Source organism: Falco naumanni, chromosome 16 (assembly GCF_017639655.2).
Source record: "Falco naumanni isolate bFalNau1 chromosome 16, bFalNau1.pat, whole genome shotgun sequence".
Lineage (NCBI taxonomy): Eukaryota > Metazoa > Chordata > Aves > Falconiformes > Falconidae > Falco > Falco naumanni.
The window spans coordinates 4,072,083-4,095,725 of record NC_054069.1 but is presented as its reverse complement, the minus strand read 5'-3'; the positions used below and the strand labels follow the sequence as shown (position 1 = coordinate 4,095,725).

At 53.0% G+C, this 23,643-nt stretch overlaps 1 long non-coding RNA gene across 3 annotated transcripts; it reads left to right on the top strand.

The window, feature by feature from the left end:
* Window positions 1-2,874: 2,874 nt before the first annotated feature.
* LOC121098367 lies at window positions 2,875-20,747 on the top strand. Of its 3 annotated transcripts, XR_005831251.1 has the most exons (8): window positions 2,875-3,728; window positions 7,275-7,355; window positions 7,514-8,997; window positions 9,282-9,499; window positions 9,667-9,783; window positions 9,876-10,011; window positions 10,591-10,631; window positions 12,843-20,747. It is a non-coding gene; the product is annotated as an uncharacterized LOC121098367 (long non-coding RNA). The 3 variants fall into 3 exon arrangements; XR_005831249.1 differs by having other exon boundaries at window positions 7,275-8,997; XR_005831250.1 differs by lacking the exon at window positions 2,875-3,728 and adding an exon at window positions 6,411-6,713 and having other exon boundaries at window positions 7,275-8,997.
* Window positions 20,748-23,643: the final 2,896 nt, after the last annotated feature.

Genomic DNA, 23,643 nt, shown 5'->3' with positions numbered 1-23,643 from the left:
AGTGATAGAACAGGAGGAATGCCCTGTAACGTGGAAGGGCAGCGACGAGGCTGTGCTTAACTGCAAAGTCAATACAAGAGAGAACTAGTCTGGTCAGGTTTTCCTTAGATGATTGTCTATATGTTCTCTTTGTGTAACATCTCTCTAAATCGTAATTTGAGGGGCTTTTCTGCTTTTAATTCTCCATTCCCTCCCTTAGATTTCCTTCCCATCCATCCTTCCTATCTTTTGCCATCTAAAGCCCATCTTCGCCAGTGGTCCCAGTGGCCTTCAGACACAGCGCACGTCTCCCCGGTCCCTCGCCGCAGCCGGCAGCCTCCTCCGTTGCTGTCACCTCCAGCCAGCTCAGGGCTGCTGGCTGCTACCAGAGCTTAGGCAGTTGCTCTGCCTTGCACCCAGCTAACGCATCTGCGTTTTACGTAGCAGTGGGCCCGATCCCAGCGCTGATCTAAGCCTGCCTGGAGGTGCTTTCCCCATCTCCTGAACCAGGCTGGGGCGTGCACAGGTGTCTGTGTGGTTCAACGCAGGGGTGACCCGTGTCCCTCGGTGCTTTGGGCTCTTTGAAATCCTCACAGTACTTCTGTGGCTTTAGCCTCTTTCTTCTTTTAATGTTCTCTGTTCCCAGAGATGTTTTGTTTCTGCCTATCCCCTTAAGAGGTCAAGTGCTTCCAAAGGGAGGTTAGCCTGTAGTTTTCCACGGTCTCGGACTGCTCTGCGCACGAGTGAATTTGTTCTGTGATAATACAGCTGAGCAGGCAAAACCACAAGTAAATCAGGCTGGGTTTTTTTCCCACTTTTAATAACAGTTTACTATTCTGTAAGTGCATGTAAAGCACATGCCCTATTCCCCCAGCCAAGGAGCTTGACAGCTTGTCAGCAAGAACTACCATAGGTCTAGAGTGACTGATTTATACAAGTAAAAGCACACGTGCCAAGACCTGGCAGCAGCTTGCTCCTTCTTCTTTTTTTTTTGTAATGACTTGGCAACCCTTTCTCTTCTCCTTCATCCAAACTTTTGCCTTTTATAGTCTTTGAATAACGCCTTTTCTTTTTCTTTTTGTAATGTATGTAGCAGTTTCCCCTCCCTTCTCTTTCAGCCCTTTGCTCTCCTTATCTGAATTGGCCACGGGACAGGAGATCTTGGCCTCACAACAAGCAGTTCTTGACTGAGTATGCACAAACCTGATTGCACGTGGACGTGTGTTTTTGTGCACGGGAACGGGCTCATCAAGGCTTCGTAATGCTTTCTTACCTGTGCTCTGCTGTTCCCATGCTCGTGTGTCCTACGTGCTTGTGCTAAAACCCACCTTCCTTCGCAGAAGTATGCGAACAGCTCACGCTGGTGCCATCGAGTGTGTATTAACGCTGATTCCCATGTTCTCAGTGCGGAACGCTCATTTAAGGAATTACACAAATTTGTCCGCCTATCCAAGTGGGAATTCTTAGGCGCGTGCGTACACAAACATTTATGACACCCTGCATGATCATACAGCCTCCAACATAGATTCAAACTGGATTATGTGTGAGAGTTTATCGATTTGCTGTATCTCGCTCCAGCCTGTGTTCAGGTACAGCTCCCGCGCAGCTGTGCAGCCCCGCGGTTCTCAGACACAAGCATTCTTAGGCACAGACAGTCTCTCACACATAAGCTTATAGATTTATGATTTGTTGTGCGAGTGGAAAACAGCTGCTGCAGGCTAATCAAATACAGCAGAAGATTTAATGCAAAATATTGAAAAACACTGTCTGGTAGGAGGGTGAAATTCTTAAAAACACGCTGGTCTCATGGCGCTAGGCCAGTGCAAGAAGATTTGCACCTGGCCATGATAAACGTCAGCAACGGGTCTGGAGGAGGCTGCTTCCCCCTTAGAGGGCTGCCAGCTACACGGGCTAAAATTCACATTGGCTTTGGCCCTGCAAATAAGCTACACAAGTCTGAGGCTGGGGTTTTTCAGGGGTGTACGAGCAGAGCTGCTTAGCGTGGACTGGTAGGAGAGAAGAACTGTCCAACTGGAGCACAAGCGTTGCAGCACATTGGCAGAGCAGGTTGAAGTTCTTGCTACTGGCTCGCTCCTGCCCGTCTCCGTGGACAAATGGAAAGCCTATTCCTCCAGGGCTGTCAGTTCAGCACCTTTCACCAGTTCTGCTAAGGCTGCAAAGGCTTGGAAATAATTAACTGCAAAGGAAAGAATTTCTTCTCAGGTTTCTGCTGACTGACGACACAGGCAATTTATGATGCCACAAGAAGCTCGGGCTGGGATTATTTCTGTGTAACTCCCAACGCTGCTGCTTGGCAGCTTAGTGACTGCGTTGGAAGTGACTGAACTAGATTTAATACCTTGTGGATTTGAACTGTAAACTTCCACGAGGTTGGAGTTCGGGGGCTCAGCTCAGCTGAGTACAGACTAGAGCTGTGGCACTTGCAAGGTCCTCGTCTCCCTTCCGTGGTGCCGGGTAGGTGGGACTTGCCAGCACAGCTCTCCTCGTTCGCACCCGGCAGGTATGATCTCACTCGTCCATCTCCAAAGGTGAGACTGCAGAGGGCTGGGCTGTGAAAATAGCACGGGGTCAGTCTTCAGAGTGCCCTTCCCGTGAAACCTTGGCTTGGCAGGCTCAGCGGGTCTGCGCTGCCACTCTGGAAAATGAAGCGAGCGGCTCCTGCTTCCTCGGGTGCTAGGCAGAGCAAACGTGATACCTGAGCAGGGCACGCAGATGTCGCGGCTAAAGGACAGGTGTATTTTGTTCCTGTCTGCTCTTGGTCTGCAACAGGAGACGGGAGGCTCCTGCTCCAGCCGTGGGATTTGGCTGCAAAAAGAAATCCCTCGTTGGCAGTTGATGGTTGCCAGTTTAGTCCCTGTTCTTTACATGCAGATGTCCTGACTGGTGACTCCACACACCAAACCAGCAAGTCAGTTCTCCTGCACACCCTGCCATGAGCTGAGAGTTAAGATTTTCTAAAGAGAAGGGCCACGGGGCATCGGGCCGAGCCCGCTGATGTTGCACAGGCGTGCAGCTCGCCCCCCGCGACACCCGGTCTATCCCGAGCACGTGTGCTGTGGGTACCTCCCTGCCTTTGCTGCGCCTTCCGAGATCATCGGGCGAACAGCGCTGTCCCGTCTGCTCTTTGCAGTGAGACACCAACTGCACATTTTCGTGTGGGTGAACCCACAGCTGTCTGACTCACGGCTGACAGGCTCCACTCTGCCAAGGAGCCCATATTCCCTTTCTTCGTGGGTAGACGGCGCTGGGTGGCATAAAGCACACCCTGCAACACGCCGGCCGGGGATATGAGAAGCATCTGTTCCTTCCAGATGTTCAGTCATCTCATTGTTCGTTAGATTTGAGGACAGGAACCCCCTTCATTTCTGTGAGGCACTCGCTGTTCTCAGATGTCCGGGAGAGTGTGTGGGGTGTGGGGAGAACTGGCTTTGTGTGACGCCAGCAAGGAACAGAGACAGAGGTTTCGTGCTTTTTAGAGAACACTTGAAAGGCCTTTGAGCTCTGGCTAATCTCCATTGTTCGTGTGTTTTCCGGCAGCAGAACGAGAGAGGGAGAACGGAAAGAGGCAGGAGAGCAGAGCTGAGAATCAGAACTGGAAGCCTTTCCCGTGCTCAGGCGAGCTTGGCAGAACCCATCGTGGCAAATGGAGCTGGACGCGACAGAATCCAGGCTTAAGCTTGGCTCAGATCTTAGACCCAGCAGAGCCTCCTTAGATCTGCAGCAGCTTTGTAAGTAGATGAATGCATTTCAGCCAGCCTCGCTGAACCGGACATGAGCGCAGCTGTCGAATTCAGCTGTGCGACAGGGCAGAGGGTAGCGCTGCCCACGTTTGGGGCCCTTTTTTTGCCCGCAGCCATTTTTCTGATTTCCATTTTCCTACGGACTTCTCTTCTTCTTCCGCTGCTGGTCATACAAGGCTGTTAAAATGACACATGCGTTGCAAGCTTTCAGCCATTAATATAGGTAAGCTGAGGCACAAAGCTGCAAAATTACCAGTAAATGTGTAGCAGAGGTGTGTGTTGTACTTGAAAGGCACCGAATTCTGCATTAAACCTCCTCTGCCAGCACGCCGATTTGAGCCCCGCGTGGGCCATTTGCAGAGCACAGTTTTGGTCTGCCCGCATCGTTATATCTTGGCTGATGGGCGGGTAGTTTGCAATACGGGGTGCCCATCTGAGTTTGGTTTCTGATGGAGACATTTCCAAGCGCAATGATGCCTAAACCAGGCGTGACTTGAGGAATAGAGGTAACGTGGCTCTTTATTTTTCTGTATGGGTTCAAGCAGGTGCAGACTCGAGCAAGGTCGGAGTAGAAACCTGACGTCGGCTAGAGCAGTGCCAGAAAGAGCTGTCCCTCCCTTCAGCGTGTCCCTCGTACTTCTGTCCACTGAAGGAAAACGCTGTGCAGCCCCCAAACTTTCCCACTCAGTCCTTGTTCCCTTTCCTCTGCACCAGCAGAAAAGCTTTGTCAAAAAAACCCGAGTCATTTTCAATTCGAGATTTGAAATGTTTTGTTCCTGACGGTGAGTCAATGTTTTTTCCAGTCCCTCCCCCACAATAAACAAGTGCAGGCTGAGTGTGGTCCAGAGGAAAATGTGAGTTACACATGTCCTGGCCACATGCTTCTCCGGTACCAATGATAACCATATGGTGGCTTTCAGACCCCGGCTCTCCGACGAGGAGAAATGTTAGCCAGGATCGGTGCAGGCTCCTGCAGAATAGATACGTAGCCCAGCCTTGCCTGTAGCTGCTTGTGTGCACCTGGCAAACACCTTCACAGCCTAGTGCGGCTGTAGCACCTCGTTTTGTGGTTCTCCTTCAGCTAAGCTGAGGAGGACCAGGCTGATGAGCTGGGCTGAGAAGCTCCTGGAGCACAGGAACCCTCGTGTAATAAACTCATCACCGAGCCCGCAGCTCCTATTGCTCTTCTCCGCTGCAGCGCTTTGCTGGGGAGAGGGCAGCGTGCTGCCCATCCCACTCCTTTCCCCGTGAGCACAGAAACTATTTTCTGTTCTGGAAAAGGAAATTGGAAGCGTTGGGGCAGGGCAGAGACAAGCCTTGGGCTAGTTTCAAGGTTTAGGGGCAAACCAAGTACGATAGGTGCATTATAATTTTGGCATCTCGCTCATTTGGGATGCAAATACAGCCTACCGTGCCAAGCTGGAACAGCCCATCCATTGCTTGTCAAATTTGAGGAGTGGGATAGAAGCAACCTTGTCCCAAACCCAGTGCAGGAGCCCCAGCATGCAGCAGACCCCGACGCGTGTCACACACCTTGCACGACACTGCTGGCACACCGCGCGTGCAGAGCTGCCGGCTCCCCAGAACTTAGCAGCAGCGTCACCATCTTCTGCAGAGTAACAGGAAAGCCAAAGCCCAGGTATCCCAGAAGACTTTATTCCCATCACAACCTAAATACTTGGCTCATGGCAGAAGGTCCTCTCACGTTGTCTTAGTTCCCTTTCTCCGAGCTTGCCCGGCCTTTGCTCACCCAGCGTGTGAGATTTCCCCGTGTGTTTCCCATTCCTCTTTGGAAAAACAGCTCATCCTTGCAAGCGCTCCATATCTCACCTGTGTTTTGACTTCCTTATTTTCAGCTGCCAGGGGAGCGAACAGGAGGAGGTTCATTGATTATTTTTAGCGTCGAATCTCAGCTCGGTAACCTTTATTAAAGCTAAGCTAAATACACAGCAAACATAAGCTTTACTCAGGCAGCAGTTCACAGGAACTTGGCAGGGGCCTGCCTGCATTTCAGAATCCTTGTCCTTTTTCTAGATGAAAGCCCTGCAGAAGGATTTGTTTTTCAGACAGAAGGCAAGCCAAGTTGGTGATTTCATCCCAAGGCAGGCTGTGTCAAGCTGGTCCTATTCAAACACGCAGGAAATCAACCTTGGAGCTCGTTCAGAAACGAGGATGGAGAGTGGGGGTAGAGAGGGGGGCCCTGAGGAGGACAAGAGCTTGGATTCTGAAACCGAGCTCGGAACAGGCAGGGAAGATACCTGCTGTCAGTGTAGTGCTGCGGGGACCTGTCCCGCGCCTTTGGAAGGGTTAACTGGCCAGGTTGCAATTAACATCTCTTAATTTCCAGCTCTTCCAAGAAGCTATCCCATCTCTGCCCGTATGGAGCCCTGCGAGGGGCACGCACGGCATCGCTCTGATAAGAGGTCAGGTGGCTACCCCAGGCAAAGGCAAATTTTCCCGGAGTCCCCTCATTCCAGGGCATTCTTGCCTGTTTCAGGCAACCATTGTCTAATTAAAGCAGATGTTTTCTGAGCCTAAGTGTGGGTTACTGAGGAGAGAAGGAGAGAGCTTGCTCTGTGCAAGGGAATGGGGAGAAGGGAGAGGGAGGTGGGAAGGAGACTTTGCGAAGTCATTCTTTACAAGCTGGTACAATGATCTCCACTTTAACATTTGTAAAGCAGCTATATAACACCAGTGGCAGAGGGGAGGCACCTGATGGCAGAACTCAGAGCGTTTGCTCTTGCGTCTGCTGCAGGTTCTCCGAGATCTTTGGACAGTCCCTTCCCAAGCAGCAAGGGAAGCACAACGGAGAAAAACTTGGCATCATTTTATTTGCTGCATTTCTGCAGCTGCAAACTTGCCTGTTGCTCGGAGAAGACATCGCTCCAGGAACTTCCATCGCTATGCAGCAGGGTTTCGAATACAGCAAATCACACGGGAAATCAGCGAGAGAAACCTGTTTGGGGTGGATGTGTGAGTGTGTGTAATTCTTCATCCCTGAGTAACATCTGCAGGGGCTTCTGAGCAAGGCAGGCAGAATGTGCTGTCACTGCTAGAAAAAGCTCAGACCTGCCCCTTTGTGCTTACTGTCTCTGCAGAAGAACTCCAAGGCCTCCAGTCCTTCCTTTCTAGCAATTGCTTTCATGGATCCAGCTTGTAGTGGTTTGGGTTTTTTTTTTCTTCAAATCAAGCACTTTCTGATGTGAATAATACCAACAAAACGTTTGCAATTTGGCCTGGAGGATGGGAAAAATGCAGACACCGTAAGCCAAGGCAGTTTCTTAATGTCTATACTCATTAGGTACATTTTAACGTTAGTGGCTGGTGCTGGAATCTGCCCACGCAGGCTGGAGGCTGAGGAAAAATTATTTGAACACATCTGCTCCAAGAGATACTGTCAGACTTGGGGAGCATCTTGTGGTAATTAGGGGAATTCATTTCCTTATTTAGTCCAGCAGAGATTTTTTTCCCTGATTTTTTTTTTTTCTGGGATCCTTTAAAATTTTATTTTCTGCATTTGTGTTTTTTCGACAGCTGAAGGGCTCCCAGGCAAGATTCAGACCCTGTGTTCACACAGCACCTTCTGCCCCGTTGCAAAGCACCGGGCAAAGCTGGGTAAGGAGTCTTTTGGAAGTAAAGGAAGAGAAACTCGCAGCCACGGGCTCGAAATACAACACGGAGTGGTAGACCATGATTGCCTTTCCCCTTTCCTGTCCCTGCTGTGTCTTCTCCCTCCTCATTTCCCAACCTGCATGTGTGCATCTGCTTTGCAGACAGAAAGCCCCTACGAGACCCCAGTGCAGGGGTTAAAGCAGACCACTTGCCTGAGCGTTCCAGCTGAAACACTGCCCTGAGCTCTCCCGGTCACTGCTCTTCAGGTGGTCTGCACTTAGTCGGGAAATTGGGAAAGAAAAGGGCTGAACTGGATCAGCCAGTCGACATCCCAGGCCAGAAGCATCTTCTTCTTCTCCTTTTTGCTGCTCCTGCCAAAGGTGGAGTGGTACCTGTCTCCCCCAGCTCAAAACTCAACCCCCCAACAACTTTTGTCTCCTCACGAGAACTGTTCTATAAGGTCTCTTAAAGAAGAGCACAGCTTTAAGGTCCTGTCCTTTTTTTCCTGAGGGGGGGAAAAAAAAAAAAAAAAAAGTGTGTGTCGGGCTTTAATATAGTTTAAAAGCTCGTTTTGAAGAGCTCGTTTGATGTCAGTTGTGAAATTCTGTACGTTTTGTTTCCATTCTTACTCTTTTGTGTCTTTAAAGCAGTACATCTCCAAATTATGTTTTTGCGTCCTGACCGCATATCTCTGTGCTCACTCCTCGAACCTTCATGCTTCTCGTAGCGTTGAGCAGTGACAGGGTTATGTTAACCTCTCCGCTTCGCTGGGCACATGTGTTGCCCTAAAATCAACACAGCAGCTGCAGACACTGACATCTGAAACAGTCCTGGCTCTCCTTCCAGCACAGCGTTCCTCTTTGGGCCGCGTGGATCGCACAGCGTGCCTTGCAAGGAACACGGGCCAGAAGAGCTGGTGCTCAAGGCTGATGAACTAGCCAGGAAAATCCAGGCTCTGGGGCTGTTTTCTTCTTGGCCAATCTTCCCACCTGAATAGGCGACCTCTGAGGTGGAGCCGTGTGGGAACGCATCGGCTTTTGCCTTGGCACGGGAAGGGTGCGTGCCCTGGTCTACAGACACCCAGAGGTCCCCCACAGAGCAGACACCTAATCCTGGCACGGGGGCTTGAGCCCAGGGAGATGGTGTGACTCGCACGGAGCCGGGAGCTGAGCACAGGCAGCGTGGCTCCCAGTTTGGCTGGCGAAGTGGTCATCTGGGAGCCAGCCCCTGGGGCGGTTTTCCTTGGCATGGAGGGAGCCGCCTGGGCAGCTGGCTGGATTGAGCGGGCGTTGATGGGGGGGGGGTACGTCTGCAGTGGGTTCACTTCAGGCCAGGCTTGGTTTGGGACCAGGTGTGGCTTGACCCAAATCTGCCAGTTAAGCTAAACATGAGCACCTGGCTGGGTTTAAATGCTGCTCCTCGGGGGAGGAGAGCTGGCTAGCCTTGCCTCCTGCCTGGTGAGCTTCTGCTGCCCTGCCGGGGGGCTGGAAGCTTGGAGAAGAGGACCGGGACCTCTAGATGGGGCTGGGGGTTTGCAGGAGGTGAATGTTGGGGAGCCTGGTTGAAACTCCTTTGGGTCAGACCCAGGAGATGAAGCTGTGCTGCTTTCAGGATCCTGTGGTTGGTGATGCGGAGGAAAACCGAGGTGAGAAGCGAGTGGTACAGCATGATGCTGATGCACGAGTGCTCTTTGAATTGAGGAGGGGGGATAAAGCTGTGTGGTGGCTGTATTTCTATCTAATCGTGCTCTGGGGAGTGGAGAGCTGGGGAGAGGAGGCAAGGGGGGGTGTGTTTTAGCTCTTGGAAAAAAAAAAAACCCTCGTTGACAAAGCGAAGGTCATCTAGAAAAAGCCTGAGACAAGGCCTTGATCTAATAAACTTACAAAAGTAATGCAGGGTTTCCCCGTGCTCCTTAATTTCTGTTTTTAGCTCAACCAGCTGCTGGAGCCCTGCCTCAGGTGGCCAGGCTTCTGGAAGCCCTTTCCCTGACGCAGGGACACGTACCAACGAATGGCTGCCTTGAAGAACTGAAGCTTTTTGTGGAGCAGCTCTCTGTTTGGTCTCCAAAGGAACCTGCTGAGAAGACAGTGCGCCCAGAAGGTGCCCGAAGTGCTGGGAGGACGCAGCCACCGGGAAGGTGGTGAAAGGTAGAGGGAAGAATTGACTTGTGTGAGCTGTTTGAGATGCCTGGGAGGTGGGCTGGGGGGGGTGGGGGGGCTGCGTCGTTCCGTTCCTTTTACCTGCACCACCATCGTGTTGATGCTGAGATCGGAATAGTTTTAATTTTACTCCTGATTTTACGTGCTGTGCACAGATCATAAAGCCCAGTGATGTGGTTGCCCAGTGGAGGTGAAAGCTGCTTACCTGACGTGTCTGGTGAATAACAATGAGGATGAAGTTACGCGTTTCAGAATCGTTTCTGCTGTTCTAGGTGGGTGAAGCTCTGCCACGCGATGGTGGAGTTCCTTAAGCTTTGTCTGTGCCTTAGCGCCCGTGTCGTTAATTTTCACGTGGCTTTCCCAGTTGTTTTTCCCAGCCTTTGGAAGTCAGATGCTCGGAGGTGACTGCCTGGCATCTGCCCACATGAGTTGTGAGGTGGAGAAGACTGTGTCCCAGGAGTGTAGCGTTCAGCAGCTCCTTCTGCCTGTGCCAAGCGGAGGTATCCCCCTTGGGGGGGGTCTCTGAATTGAGGGGCAGCCTGTGGTACCTTCCTGGGTGATGTTCTCTGCGTGGCGTGATGGATGGAGAGCCCTCCCAGGATGGGGGGGATGGAGGCGGTGGCCATGGGACCTGTATCTTCAGGAGTCTTCGTTGTTGTCTGGTACTGAGAAATGAGCGGTTGTCATGGTTACCGGCCTCCCCTTCCCGGTCTTGCCAAATGTCTTCTCTGGAGCCTCGGGCTTGGAGCAGGATTCAGTGCTTCTCTCCTGTTGAGATCATGCTCTGATTCCAAGCACCTTGAATTTCAAACATGCCTAGCCTGGCACGCTGGTGTGATCCTTGTGTGCTTTGGTATCTCAAGAGCCTTTTGATGCTCCTGTTTACTTACTGATCCCCAAGACTAGGAAAGGAATGAACGAAACGGAAACGACCCGTGGGGATGCGTAGGGATGCAGCCCTGTGTTCCCAGCTGGGCAGGTGTAGGGTGCCTGGGTGGGCTGCGGGGTCTCGGTGTGGCAAAACTTTAAGGGATCAGCGAAGGTCTATCTTACCTCTCATCCTTGTTCTCTCATTTCAGACCACAACGTGTCTAGTCACGAAGTGACCTGAACCGTGAAGGTTGGTTTCCACAAACCTTTTGGCTTGAATCTAACTTCCCCCCACAGCACATGCTCCCCTGCCCCTTTTCTTTCCCTTTTGTCCCCTCAATGCCAGTAGAGGAACCTTGAGTGACAGTTGAACTGGTTAACAAGGTGGGGTGTTTTTTTTTGGTGTTTTTGTTTGTTTGTTTTTGAGCTGCTTTGGTTGGCATTGCTTTGGAGAGTGAACCGAGCCCTGAAAAAGGGCTCGTGCAAGTTGTGCTGGAGTCCTGCGCAGCAAGGGGATGGTGGCAGGGACTGGAGCAAGGAGAAGATTCTTGGAGCAGGAGGAAGGTGAAGGGTCTCAAAGGAAACATGAGGTCATTTCCCTTTTAACATAGTACATTTCAGAGATACTTTAACAATTAATATCTAAATCTGCAGCCCATTATAGGGCTTGGCAATGTGTTATTTTATAGTCTAACAAATGGGAGCCTGCCTGTGCTAATAGGTTGAATCCCTGAGCTGCAATAATGGTTACTATCACATGGAGAATGGTAACTTGCTCCTCCCTGCCTCTTTTGCGATGAGGTCAATTACATTTACCATTTAAGGAAGATCGTCTTCCAATTAAAATGATGAGGATGCAAGGAATCCACTTTTGCTTTCTTTATTTTTAAACTTTAATAGTAATAATCGTTACCAAAAATCTGGGAATGAGGGGCAGGGGAATCTCTCCGCCTAGGCAGCCAAGTGTTACGACATAGCTTTGGCTTCAGGCGCCGAGGCTGCTGCTAAGCCCCTCCGTAGCCCATGCGGGAACATCTGGTCCATCTCCTGATGGAAGGTCAGCCCCAACAGCCGGGCAGCGCAGCCTGCTCCCGGCTACTGCGCCAGAGCCTCGGCTGGGGGTGCTGAGCAGCCGGGGCTGGCGTACGAGGCACGGAGCTGGGGGGTGTTGCTCGAGGCTCTCCTGGGGATAGAGCCGAGCTTGCGAGGCCGCCCTGAGGGTCAGCATCCTCCGTCCCCCTCTGGCTCCTGGGTGGCTCGAGTGCCCCAGCAGAGCGCTGGGCTTCCCCAGCCCTCCGAACAGGGGCCTGGGGAGGTGTTTGTGGCGTAAGGTGTGGATGAGGGGACCTTGTGGTCAGCGCGGTGACAGCTTTCTCCTTCGCCAGCCCTACAGCTGGTGCTGTTGGCCAGTAGTCACTGCTCTGCCCCGCTTACCTGGTTAAGACCAAGCTTAGGTCTCTCAACCTCTGGATTAACTAACCTGCCCATGATTTTTAAGAAGATGTTAGCTTTCTTGCGTACAACCCCCTTCATTCTCCAAAACCCTCTCTGACTTCTGTCTGGGAGCTTATTTGGAGTAGTGGACTAATTGTTCACTAACCTGGGGCTCGCTGGAAGCAGCGAGGGGATTGCCTGCTGCATCTGCTTTGGGGGTTATTGGTGAACAGCGTCACAGTGAAGGCATTAGTCATTTAATTAGCATTAATAGGGCAATTATTATCTTAATAAAATGACTGATGATGACATTGAAGTTGCATTTGAGGTTTAACAGCTGCAGCAGCCCGACTGAATTGTGTGTTTGTTAATCCTCAATGAGGGTGTTCTATTTCACCGAGTGATGTTTATTTAACATGCAATAAGTGTCTTAGCAAATCTCTATTAAAGGCATATGTGGAAACCTTAATTTGAGGCACTACAGAAGAGAGTGAGACTGTTCAATTCATAAAATCCTATTTAAACACTGTGAGCTCCAAAACCCGGCCAGTGCCAAAGCAAACTGTATCCTGTAAGCTCCGTGCCAGATGTCTCATGTGGGGTATACTCAAGGTCCAAAGAAAATAAGGTCTGAAGGGAACAGTTTGGCCCTTGAATCTCCGATGCAGCCTATATAAAGGGGTTTCGTTTCCATTCAGGAAATACAAACCTTTTCTATATGGATCCTGTTCAAAGCGTGTTTGCGGAACAATTCTTCCCAGCAGCAGCGATTCTCGGTAACACCTACGCCTGTGAGCAGAAACTAGATCTGGTGGGAAGGTTTGGGAAAGAGCCTCAACTCCTCCGAGTTCCTGGGCAAGAAGAGGCAGTGATGGGGTCAGAGGTGTCCCCGAGCGGTGTGCGTGGCACCGGTGGGCGCTGGCCGTACGCGAGGCACCCCAGCTATTCCGACGGTGTTCTGGGTCAGGCGGGCGATGAAGCCTTAGCCAACCTGAATTTATTTTTCTCATGTGTCCTGTGACTTTAGGTAGCTCGCTACTGTGGCTCATCATCCTCCGGGCAAGGCGCTCCAGGATATCGGAGAATTAACCTTCGGGAGGCTGAGGTGATGTCCCTGGAGAGCCTGACTTCGCTCTGCACCTGGCCTGTTTCTTTCTGGGTGCCTTTACGTGGTATTTTGCAGGTAGGTGCGTGTTCCTTTTGCCTGTGTTCGGCGACGTTTGGACGTGAACCAGGTCTGAACTGGCACCCTCGCAGCAGCGGTGAACTCGGTAAAGAGTGGGATCCTTCAGCGCTGATTTGGCGCTGAATTAAGGCAGCCACAGGACTTCCAGTTGGCTCAGACACGGGTGCAGCACGTGTATAGACACGACACGGGCTTTATCTTGAGCTTCTCTGACTTGTGCGGCAATTCAGCTCCAAATTCAAGCGTATGAGCTCTGAGGCCAACCTCCCGGGCCAGGACCAGGACATGTGCTCAGCGTTCCTCCCGCTTATCCGGGAACCCATCCTGCTGGGCGAGGGAGGGATGGGCAGCCCTGGCAGCCTTCACGGCGTGAGCTGCGTTGGCTTTGGGTGAAACGCAGGAATTGGAGAGGGACCAACGCTCGGGGCTCCTGGGAGCTATGGCCAGCCCTGTGCTGTTTCCTCAGGTGAGGGAACGTCATCTCTGTGAAACGTGTTTGCTGGGATGAAGCCTTCTGCACGTCTGTATGAGGTCATCTGCTGTAGTGGGAATGTCTTGTGTGTTTTCTTACTACAAAGGTGGTTTTGAAGTGTTGTCCCAACCCGGAGGAGAGGCGGCGGGGCTGGGAGGATTGCCTGAGGCTATTTGGTGAGGTAGGGGCAGCCTGGCGTAAAGCTACTCCTGTCCAAGGGAGGCCATTCAGATCCTGTACGGACAAGACTGGCTTCTCCCTCCTGCGTGGCTCCTGTTGGCTCCAACTCGTGCTCTCCTTTGGGCTGGCAGAAGGTGCGGCTGAGACCGCTTTCCAGCTTGCTGGGCTGTCCTTGCTGCCCTGACCACGTACCCAGCCCAGGTCCCAGCAAGCCCAGCAGCAACCAGCCGGCTGTAGTGCTCCGAGCCCCTCACAGCCTTGCTTGGGGTGGGAGCCTGGCTGAGCACATCCTAGCCGCTGTGTGGGGCCAAAACCTTGCCGCTCTTGGCTAGCTTTTTACCTTTCCTTGCTTGTAATCTCTTCAGGGCGGCGAGCCAAGCAGGCCCATAGGCACGATCGAAACGTGGGATAAATATTCCGAGTCGCTTGATCTATAGGAACAGGCGCGGTGGGGAGGGAGTGAGTTAATCTCCTCCGTGCTCTTGGCCGTGGCAGGGCTGTTCCTGTATTCCCCTGCGTGCCGCGGTGGGGGGATAAGCTGGTTGCAGGGAGAACGCTCTGTCCCTTCCCTGGAAGAAGAGATTCATCCGAACCTTCCTTCTGGGAGTGGTCCTTGGTAGGCAGCTGAAATTTTCCTTTTCCTCTCATCCCATGACTGCTAGGGAATATCCAGTGCCTTGCATTGTCCAGAATAATTCCGCTGTCCAGAGGATTCACGTGTCTCAGGATCTGTAGGCTGGCTGTTTCCTTTCTTGCACTTCTCGGCTGCTTTCTCCCAAGTTGGTGCCTCCAGCCCTTAATAATTTATCTTGCTCTTGGTAGAGCAGGTGGTTGCGGGTTGCCTGGAGGGATACAGCTAAAACGAAGCAAAAGCCGTCTCTGCTCCTTCCCTGCCTCTGCACCAGCCCCAACGGCCGTGGCTGTCGTTGTGCCGTGGAACGTGCAGCCCCTCTAAAACACCTCTGGTAACAGAATGGAAGTGAAGTGGATCCCCACAACCCTGGTTTCAAAGGTGTCTTAATTCAGTGTCTCAACCAGTCTGCTGGCTTTCCAGTACGATCAATCCCATTAAAAAAAAAAAAAAAAAAAAAGCCATAAAAAGGTACAGAAGCTTAGCAGCAGCAGAAGTTCTAACTACAACTCTTGCTGTACGCGGTTGCCCAGACAGGTGGGGTGAAACGGGTGCGAACCCGTGTGCGGCGAGTTGGATGGAGCGGTGTCAAAGGCGGGTGGTGAAAGGTGACGCGATACCCTGTCATGTTCAAGATGTCTTGGATTTCTGGCGCGGGCATGCGAGTAGAAGGGTGACTGAGAACTGTGTTTGAGGGAGCGGGGTGAGGTGGTGGTTTTGAGACGGGAAGGATTTCACTTCTGACGGGCAGTGTTCTGGGCTTCGCTTGCTTTCCTCTGCTGCCTGTTCCCAGCTCGGGCAACTCCTCTGTTCTTCACTGTGCTTGCCCAGAGCTATCGTATGTGACTGTTTAAACAGCCGTAAGCCTGTTTATTTACTAAGGCTATAAATTATCTTGAAATCAGAATTCATCATTGTGCAAATACCCTGTTTTAACAGGCAGGCTGGCGCTCTGCTAGAATGACAAGAGTCACAGACCTCCCAGCTGATCTGCCAAGTCTGTCAAGGGCAGGTGTCTTTGCACGGGCAACTGCTGCCTTCCATAGATCCAGGCAGGCTCAGAGGCTTGATATTTTTTTTTTTTTTTTTTTTTTTTTTTTCATTGTGTGTTGTTTCACTGACGTTCGGGAGAACGCAGCGGCCAGTGCAGGTCTCTGAAGGACAAACTGCGTGTTTGTTATCTTGTGCTTGCTGGGATTTGCTGGGAGATAATGGACTAGACAGATCATGAATCTCCCAGGCATTAGCAGCAGTTGTTTCCAAAAGAAAGTACGAAAGGCTGATATTGATCAAGGAACGAGCTTTTCCTAGCTTTTTTCCTCACCCTAGCTAGCAATAAGTAAGCCTGTTTCTGAAGGACGTGGCTCTTAAACAGCAACAACAGAACCAGCAGCATCCTGTGCGGTGTTACTGGGGTTGTTTCCTTGACCGTTAGGCTTTCTGAGGACTCTGACTCTGTAAGTAACTGGAAGAACTTGCCTGAAAACACGGAAACCTCGTGCATTTGCTATGTGAAGTGCAAATCCTTTGTCCTATAACTCCTGTCTGAAATGTTGGAGCTTGGAGATTTAACCAGCCAAGGTTAAAAGCCACCAGGGTGGCTGTCGTAAGCTGGTGGTCCTGTGCTGCCCTGGCCGTTGCGTAGCTTGTAGGGTTTTGCAGATGTTGATGTTTTTTCTCTCCTTAGGAGCCCCCCCTCGCCTCCAGCTGAGTGCAGCCCTAGCGGTCCAGCGCCCAAATGCCGTTGGTGAGCTGTGTTGATCGGGTTGACTCACTCTGGCAGGTTTGGTAGCAACTGTTCATCATCCGGCTTACCTGTCCTGCACTGTGTAAGCCATCGCCTCTGCACATTTCTGGAACCACAAAAACTGGAGGTGGAAAAGATCTGAGGTCATCCAACTTCTCCGTTTTCCCCCTATGGGGGAAGGCTTGTTCCCTACACCAGATTTTCCTGTACTGGGTCCAGTTTTAAGTGACTCAAGGAGCAGGGTTTTCATCGTTTCCCTTGGGAGCCTGGCAGATTTCTCACCATGAGAGATGTTTTCCTAATCCTCCACCTGACCTGTTCCCCTCCTCGATTCCAGCTTTGAGTGGACAGTGTGAAGCTGCAGTGGGTTAACGCTCATCACGTTCCTGGAGTACTGGTTAACTCTTTCTGGGTCACATCGACGCGTGTCCTGAATAAAAAGGCTTTTGAAAGGAGGATTTTACGGTGCCACTTGAAGACCGACAAGCGTCGATAGCGTAGGTAGGGCGAGTACCGAGCGCTGGGGTCCTTTATAGGAGTTACAGGTTTGTGGATGGTTTTCTTCTATAGAATATAAGCGTACCTGCAACTGGTGGAAACTGGAAAGTGGTGAAAGCGGTGCATAGAGCTGGTGGCAATTGCTGTTTTTATTTTAGGCTTTGCTTGTGCCTAGCACTTAGTCAAGAAGCTTGGTTTTTTCTTAACAAGCTGAGGATTTTCCCATGGATCGCTTTCTTTGCTTATCCTGTCTGTGCTGCCAGTGCTGTGTAACCGGTAGCTTGACTGTAATGCTGAAGTAATTCTTAAAATATCGTCTGCTAAATAGATCGGTCATGATGGGATAAAACAGTTTTCCATGAAAGATGAGTGGGATCAGACCTTGGATTCAGTCAAATGGGAGCCCGCACAAGAAGGGGGAAATAAATCTTTGTACAGTGTGGCCGTGCAAAGGACAAAACTAGACGCAAGCCCAATGGTGCGTCGCTAAGATAATTCCAGAAATATTTAGGGCAGGGTGGAAAGTTGGTAGCGCTTAAGAAGTCTGTGGCAGTGTAATACATCATGCGATGGGAAGCTTTGTGTTTTGTCGAGGATGGCTCGGGAAGCCGTTTCGTGGCTCGTCTGACATGAGTGGGGTCTGGAACCCTCGTTCTCCGTCCTGGTTTGACCAGGCGTAAGGAGCGATGCTGCGTTCGCGCCTCTGCCAGGGATACGGAGGGTGCCTGTGGGGCCGCGCTCCCGTCCCGCTACCCTCTGCGTGCAAAGGGCTGAACCCCTGCTTTCTGGGGAGGGGGAGGGGTTTCTACATCCCGATGAGCACTGTGGTTGTGTCAGGGGGGGGGGCGGGCAGAGCCAAGGACCATGACTAATGGTAACATCAAGAACCGCCTTCTGCATGGCCTGATTCACCCGCTGCTTGTACAGATTCAGTCTTTCCTGCAGGAATGTTTGATAATGCAGCGCACACCGCTGAGATCACCCTTCTGGCAAGCGCCTGCTGTGGTATGAGACCCAGGCATCTGGCAGCACGTTGCTTATTGCAGTCTCCAAGGCAACCCTCCATGCTGTTCTTCTTGGGAAGCTCTGCCTGTTCCTAAAGAAGCCGTCGTCGTCCTCCTCCTCCTCCTCCTCCTCCTTACTGTAAGCGCGGCAGATGTGAAAGATTTTTACCTGTGCCAATGAACTCTAGGCAGGGACGCTGTCGTTCCACGGAGCAACGCTGCCATGAGTATGGCATTTCCCGCTGGAAGATGCCGCCTGTCCACTCCCTGTGTCACAAAATGTCTTTCTCTCCTGCTAGCTGCTCTCTCCATGTGCTCTCCAAGCCCGTCACTGTCTCTGTAGCCAGCTGTGTTTGCACGAAGAGTCTGGGCTGCCACGAGGACGGCTGGAGGCTTCTGCCGTGGCGAGGCTTTGCATCGCTGGTGCGTGCCACAGAAAGAATTAATTTCAGATGAGGGGTCCCAAGGTGGATTTACCGTTCGTGCAGTTGTTCGCACATTAAAACACTTGTGCTCCTGGTAAGGAAACAGCTGAGCTCGGACGGCCGCGTCCCACAGTGGCTTGTCTGAGCTTCTCTTGAGCAGGAGCTGCCCGTTGTGTCCTCGGGAGGAGCAGCCACCGTCTCCGTTGTGGGTGTTCAACCTGGCAGGTCAGAGGGGCAGTTACCTGCCTCCAGCCTTCCACGAAGGAGTCCTCTGAGTTGCTAAAGCTCAGCCTGGAACTGCGGCTTGAGGCGTGTGTTCTGCTCCCGCAGCTGGTGGGGAGGCTTCTCTTCTGGTTCGTTTTGGGGTTCTTCTATTGGTAATACAGAAACCGGGGTCTGGCGTTCCCTCCTGGCTGAGGGCTGGGCTGAGGGTCACCAAGGCTCAGTGCTGGGTCCTGCGCGTGGGTCACACCAGCCCCATGCAGTGCCACAGGCTTGGAGAAGGACAGCTGGAAAGCTGCCTGGTGGGAAAAGACCAGGAGATGCTGGTCAAGAGCCGGCTGAACACGAGCCAGCAGTGTGCCCCGGTGGCCAACAGCATCCTGGCTTGTGTCCGAAACAGTGTGGCCAGCCAGGACCAGGGCAGCGATTGTCCCCCTGTGCTCAGCACTGGTGGGGCTGCACCTTGAATCCTGTGTCCCGTTTTGGGTGCCTCGGTACAAGAGGGAGCCCAGAGACGGGCAGCGGAGCTGGTGGAGGGGCTGGAGCACAAGTCAGCTTAGGAGGAGCAGTGTCTTCTCCCAGATAATGGGACAAGAGGAAACTGCTTCAAGTTGCACCAGGGGAGGTTTAGTTTGGACATCAGGAAAAATTCCTTTACTGAAAGGTTAGTCAAGTGCTGGGACAGGCTGCCCAGGGAGGTGGTGGAGTCACCATCCCTGGAGGGATTTAAAAACCACTTAGATGTGATGCTTAGGGACATGGTTTAGTGACAGACCTGGCAGTCCTGGGGTAATGGTGGGACTTGATCATCTCAAAGGTCTTTTCCAACCTAAATGATTGTGTGACTGTACTTTGGTGGGGTGAGCAAGGCAGGGGGGAAACTCCATATGCTGATTGTGTGAAAGAACCCCCCTGCTAGGTTGTATGTGGACCTGAGGCCAGAGGCCTCTGTCCAGCTTTGCTTAAAAATGGGCGTTTAGTGTATATTCTTGATCTTGGGGTCACCGGGGCATGGAGAGAGCCTCCCATCCCCTTGGAGAAAGCCAAAGCCGCTGTCTCAGAGTAGCTGAACCATCCGACAGCTGCAGTTAAACGAGGTGACGGCAAGAGCTGGCTTAGCTAAAGCATCCTGTGTTCCCCGCGGGTGACAGCGTGCTCCCGAGTTATAAAAGCTGCTGTCATCCTTGTCCCCCCGCGCTGAGCCCCGGGAGGGAAAGTGCTGGATGAGGTGCAGGTTCATTGCGCAGGTGGCTGGCTCGGCTGCTGGGAACCTGCTCTCCCGCCGGCCTTGCTGTCCAAGTCCGTGCTCCCGAAGCCGGGCAGACCCTCCACGCTGCACGCCTTGGTCCCCACGTTGCTCTCTCTGCCCTGGGTTTCTCCCAAGCCGTCTGCCATCCGCACCAGGCAGCCGGCACGTGTTCACTCAGGCGCTTTCCAGGAACTCTGCGGCGGCTGCCGTGGCTGCGAGTGGTGTCGCTTGATGTTTCCCAAGGGGTGGAGGGGAGGAAAAAAAGGTGTTTTGCTATCAGGGTGATGGTGCAGCGCTCACGAGGCACTTGGAGCTGGTTTGCCCAGTGCATCCAGGATCTGGGCCTGGGGGTGGAAGGGGGGAACCTGCCCTTCCAGGCAGCAGAGCCCCAGTTTAGCAGCACAATCTAGACTGGAGTCACTGGGCAGAGAAACCAAGCGGGGCCGAGGCATTTGGCACTTCCAGTGAGCCTTCAGCTGTGATAAGATAAGAGTTTGAGTAACTGTGAGCCTGCCTAGTGGATTGAGATCATTGTTGTTGAAGGATGTTATGGAGACAATCCACTTACAATCTTGGCTGCTGTGCTGGATTTAATTTTTTTCTTTTTTTTTTTTTTTTTTTTTCCCCCTGCTCATCTCCCCATCAGCAAGCTGGGGAATACGTGTGGGAAACAAATCGGCAGACAGACAGTGGCATGTGAAGTGATTCTTCCCACTGGCACAGATGCGATTGCAAAGCAATCGTACAAGTGGTGATTTTGAAGGCCAAAGATAACTTGCTGCTTGCTTGCCTGCAAGCCCTAAAATGGTTTGGAGGAAGGAGGCGAGAACTTCAGCCTACTAGTTAGTGAGGGATGTTGGATGCTGCACAGCTGCTTTTTTTTTTTTTTTTTTTTTGATATATATTATTCAAGTGCTTTCTTCGGAGCTCATGAGTAGTGGGGACAGGCTGGTGCTACAGCACGTGATAGTGTGAACTGAAGCTTTACCAGTGGGCAGGCGCTTGTGTTGGTGTGAAAGGCTGTTGTTTCCCAGATAAGCCAAGCCCTAAGATGCCTGTAGAGGTTTCCCCCCTTCAGCTCTGCTTGGGCAGCACGCAGGCTCTCCATCCCCACCAGGTTTTCTGGGCGTCTGCCGGAGGAGAAGGAAGCGAGGTCTCCCCTAAACCTCGCCACGCTCAGTTGCAGGAATGAGCAAAGAGCTGGTGTAACGATGTAAAGCAGGACGTGATCCAGCATGGTGGTGGTGCCGGCCTTTGTGAGCACGAAGGAGATGTGCTGCTGGAAGGGCCAGCCTGGAGCGAGCGCGGGAGCTGGGGAGCCGTGGTGGTGTGCCTTGACCCTGGGTCAGCCCCCTGGGGCCGGGGGGCTGGGGCTGGGAGGGGGGCAGGGGCGCAGATCGCAGCCTGGGCATGGGGTGCAGCTGCTGCGGCCATCGATGGTGGCATGGAGAGTGTTTCTTGGCAGCCTGCCCTCTGCGATGTGCCAGCCTGGGGCTCTGCAGGGTGCCTCCGAGCAAGGCTGAGCCTTAATGCCTTGTCTGAAGAAAACTGCCATCTCTTAGGTGGAAAAAAAATAGGAGCAAGTGCTTTGTGTGTCCTGGGTCTAATCCTTTTTGGCACCAAGAGGACTCTTTAAGCATCCAAGACTGCTGTAGGTGTGAAACTGCCTGGAGTAGCACATGGCATCCCAAAGAAGTGGTGTGAAGCGGGATGGTCCACGGAGCTCAGGGCGCAGAGGGAGACCCCTGGTCCAGTCACCTTGATGTGCACATCTGGGGGGGCAGCTGGGCTGCCCCAGCCAGGCTGTGCCAGAAGGCTTTCCAAGCAGTTGTGTGGGATGTTTTCCTTTGATTCATCAGCTGTAATTTCTCCCGAAGTCTTGGCATGCTTTCCCGGTGGCTTGCCTCCTGCAAGTCATCTGTTCCCATTTGGGACCGGCTGCTCGGGGTGCTGACCTGCAGGCAGCCTGGCCTGGGCTCGCTTCCAGGGGACGCAGCCTTTCCGCCCCTTGCCCCCCGCAGCTATCCCGAGAGCTCCCAGCAGCGTGAAATCCTCTCGGCTCCCAGTTCCCTGACCCCGTTGTTTGCCTTGGCTTCTTGGGGTGAGAGGTTGCCCCCAACGATTGCGCTGGGTTCCCGGATCTCTTTACTTTTCTCACAGTTTCTAAGACGACCGGTGCAGCGAGACGCAAATGTCAGACCCTCTTGTATTTGGTGCGCCTGGGGCCGAGCCTGGCTCTGCTCAACCTCTGAGCTGCTGCTGGGTTATACAAACCCCTCGTAGTGCCACTTCTCGGCGTGACTGTTCCTAGTTTCCCATCCCCAGTTTGGCACCGGTTCACCCCTACCAGCTCCGAGAACAAACTGGGGCTGGGTTTACGGTGCCTCAATCCCATGGTGTCGGGATGCGCCGCGTCAGAACAACGTGGGGTTTGGGGCCCGACAGCTGGTGTTATTTTACAGTGAGACGAGTGGAGGACTGTTTGCTCTGGTGCCTCTTGAGTGCGGAGGGGCTTGGGAGCTGCTGGGGGACTGGGCGGTGGGGGGAAATAATGAAGTGGGCTGCTGGCCATGGGTCAGCTCTTGGACTCGGACCTCTAACCTGAGGGATGGGACTTTCCAGGCTGATTCAGAGCTGCTTTTCCCCCACAGAACCACATTTAGGCACCTTGCAGGCAAGGCCAGCTGCATCCAGTGCTGCCTACGCTTGTTCCCCTTCCCTGCCTGCTCATTCTTTCTGGCTCCGCTTGGCTCCCTCCCCTCCGGCCTTTGGGAGAGGGGTCTGGGGCTTGCAGCCCTTGGCCCTTCCCTGGAGCTCCTTCCCGGTGATGATGCTTCAGGAGCCCTTGTGCCTTGGCCGAGAGAGACATCTAGTGGGGTCGGAGCTCAGCGACCTGGGATTTTTATTTCTTGCATTTTTATTTATTTTTAATCCTTGGGAAGGACTGGTTTCTGTAGGAGCAGGAACCGAGGCTGCTGTATCCCTTGCCTGGGGGCACCCTGGCCCTGTGGTGGGCCCATTCCTTGGGTGCTTCTCTCTCTCCTGGCACTGCTGGGGCTCCTGGTTCCGCTGACGCTCTCTGGAGGTGGCTCCTCCAACGAGGAGGTGTTTTCTGTCCTAATCTTGCCTCGTGACAAGGTACGTGGGGCCCTTGGGTGACGGGCTGGTCAGCACCTGGGTGCTGAAGGAGACCCCCCACCCCCCCCTTCGGAGGGGGGTGTCAGAGAGGAGCATGCCTGCGAAACGCTGGAGCCACAGCAGAAGCACCGATCTGATGTGGATGGATCCAGAGCCCCCCCTGCCCCTCTTACATCTCCCAGCTTCCCCCAGGCAGGGCGAATCTTTCACTTAATGCTTTGCCTCTTGCTGAAGTCCTGTTCTTGGCACCCCTCCTCCTCCTCCTCCTCCTCCTCTCCTTGCGATAAGCCAGGAATAGCGGGGGGAGGGTGGCGCGGAGGGGAAAGCTTGCTGGGTTCTTGGGGAGACGCTGGGTCTGCCTCCCCGCCAGGGGCCACAGCCTGGGGGTCTCCAGTCCTACCTGCTGCTTCCCAGAAGGAAGCAGAGGGATCTCGTGGGTCTCTTTCCCTTCCTGGTATGATGGGGTAGGGATGTCACCGCTCCTGTGCCATGGAGCCCGCGCACGGAGGGAGAAATGTGGGATGAGCGAGAGGGCTTGTGCAGAGGGGAGCCCTGAGCAGGAGAGACTCGGGCAGAGCCCTCGCTGCTTTTATTTGTGCCTTGATTGCCGGAATATTTTTATCTGTGCCTGTTCTTGCTGCCCTTTTCCAAGAGCACAAGGAGCTGTGGAGTGAACCAGATTGTGCCTCTAACTTGGATGTAGCCAGTGCCGCTGTGTCCGTGGGAGCCCGAGCGCCTTCCCTGCCACGCGGGGGATGCTGAGGGTGGCTCGGGAAGACGGCCCCGCTTCAACGCCGTAATCTCCAAATTACCGGAGCAAAGTAGGGCGCTCTGTTGCTTCATTGCTTCTCCCCTGGGTCCTGTACGAGCCAGCGGGTTTTAGATGCCCTCGGTGTTGGCTTGCTTTAGCTGAGAGAGAGTCGCAGCACCGTGGTGATACCTGCCAGTCCCTGGGCGATGGTGAGCACAGAAGATGGGCAAGGAGGGAACCGAAGCTCCCCGCTTAGCTGTGCTGCAGGGTTCCCAGGTCCGCAACACTTGTGCAGAAGGTCGTGAGGAACCACCCAGCCAGAGCG